We start from the raw sequence: 2,584 nt of genomic DNA, 5'->3' as shown, positions 1-2,584 counted from the left end.
TCTAGCAATATTGATAAATAATAACATAAATTTAAATAAGTAAGAGTGCAAAGGATAGAATTTACATGGAAATAATATCCGTAGTATGATGATTTAATATAAAATAAAAGCAAATAATAAAAGTAAAACTAATAAATGAGACGATACATATGAGAGTAAATTTGAAGCCTTTTTGCCTGTAAAGGTTGTAGCCAAGACAATATGATTTTGTTCCGAATGCTATCACATCTCCATCAAATTAAAAAAATGACAATTGATTTTGTTTCTGTCTCTATCCCAAGCTTGCTTGATTCCCCACACCTATAATATGACCATTATAGAAAAATACTACACACACAGCATTTTTGCTGTAAAAAATTCTGAATGTTTACTAAAAATCCCCAGTTCGAATTCGACCTTCGTACAGGTCACTTCGGGCACGCAAATAAAAATATTTAATTCTTATCAGTATTATCTAACAGTGCGTGAGTCATAACACACCAGTGTATTGTTCGTCGACCGGGTTAACTATGGCGAGTCCCCAGCCGGGGGACTCAGGTATATCGCTCGCTATACCGCTTGTCGAAACCATTGAAATTTTACATGACACTTCTACAACTAATTCTGAATTTGTCGCAAACCAAGTGAACTGTTTTAATAATGTACAACCGGATTGTAATCAAGAATACACAATTAATAATAAAACTACCGTAATGGAAACTGACAGTAACGTACCGCTGCCAATACCCTCTACTTCCAAGGAAGGTTGGACTACGGTTAACAACAGAATACACAAAAGAAATAATTCCGACTGCAGCTCTGAAGGTAATTCTGTGTCAAAAAAGCTAGAAAGTAATTACTGGCTGCATTCATCATCGAACAATATCTACAATGTTTTAAATAACATACAGCCAGAACAAACAGTGAATACCGCTGCCCCTATTCCAAAACGCCACCGATATTTGTTCATGGTGTTGAAAATATCAATCCCCTAACAGAATTATTAAGTGTAAATGCGCCAGGAAAATATAATATACAATTAATCAACAATACGCAGGTCAAAGTCACCCTCACAGACGCTGAAACTTATAATAAAATTCTCAAATTACTAAAAGAAAAAAATACCGATATGTATTCATTTCAGTGCAAATCGGCACGTTCGTTTAAGGTCGTCGTTCGGAACTTACACTCCAGCACAGAAATTGAAGATATCGCCACAGCAATAACAACTCATGGTCACAAAGTAATGCGAATTACTAACATGAAACACAGGTTTACTAAGGCTCCTATGCACATGTTTCTTATCGAATTGGAACAAAATCCCAACAACAAAGAAATTTACAAAATCGAATTTATTTGCCGAACTAAAGTGAAAATCGAACCTAAGAATCCAAGCAAATCAATAGTCCAATGTGTTAATTGCCAAAGAGACGGTCATACTAGAACTTACTGTAATCTGAAACCGCGCTGCGTGAAATGTGCCGGCGATCATCTCACAAAAGACTGCAGTTGGACCGATCGTACCAATAAAAACGTAAAGTGTGTCCTATGCAATGAAGGCCATACAGCCAATTACAAAGGATGCAAAGTCTATCAGAAAATGTACTCTCGCAGATATCCTCCCCTGCGTCCTAAACAAACAAATCCTCCTTCCTCCTCTAATCCTATCACCTCAAACATAGTCAAACCCTGTATCTCATTCGCTGTAACTGCTCGTTAAAATAGCCAACTACAACAAGACATAAACAATTCTGAAGCTATCAATCATCATCAGCAAGCTAACGACATAACAGAGCTAAAATCCATAGTTAAAACTTTAGCGGAGCAATTAAACACAGTCATGAACTTATTAACCGCCTTCATACCTAAACTCAAGTGATGCATCACTTCCTTCAAATTGCGGTCTGGATTGCCAACGGCTTGGCACAACACAAACGGGAATTACAAATGTTCATCCAGCTTCACAGCTTGATGTTATTCTGATCTCAGAAACACACTTTACTTCCAGCAGCTATTTCAAACTTCCCGTTTTTTCGACGTACTCAATCAATCATCCGGATGGTACCGCACACGATGGCTGTGCAATATTAATCAAATCAAACATAAAACATCATGAATCGCAGCACTATTGTACAAACTATCTTCAAGTCTGCTGCGTTGCCATTGATCATCCTTCAAATAAACTTATCCTAACCGTAATCTACTGTCCTCCTAAACATAAAATCTCGAGCGAGCAATTCAACAATTTCTTCAACTTCTTAGAACCCAAGTTTATTGCAGGTGGAGACTACAACGCAAAACACATCTTCTGGGGCTCAAGACTAACCACTACGCGAGGCCGGCAGCTTTACCTCTCTATCCTGGACAATAACCTACTACACGTATCGTCTGGCGAACCAACCTACTGGCCCAGTGATACATACAAAACACCTGACCTCCTCGACTTCTGCATTACAAAAGGCATCCAACCTCACCACATTTCAGCTAAATCAAGTCTTGATCTTTCTTCGGATCACTCACCAGTCATCATCTCATATAACTCTCTGTCTCCTGTCCAATTGAATAACAGTTACTTAACAAATAACAGCACAAACTGGTTTACCTT

This window comes from Ctenocephalides felis, unplaced genomic scaffold, assembly GCF_003426905.1.
Source record: "Ctenocephalides felis isolate EL2017-DRISC unplaced genomic scaffold, ASM342690v1 CF-g0.4_SCAFFOLD_03226, whole genome shotgun sequence".
Lineage (NCBI taxonomy): Eukaryota > Metazoa > Arthropoda > Insecta > Siphonaptera > Pulicidae > Ctenocephalides > Ctenocephalides felis.
The sequence above is the reverse complement of the archived record's forward strand: the minus strand, read 5'-3'. Positions refer to the sequence as shown.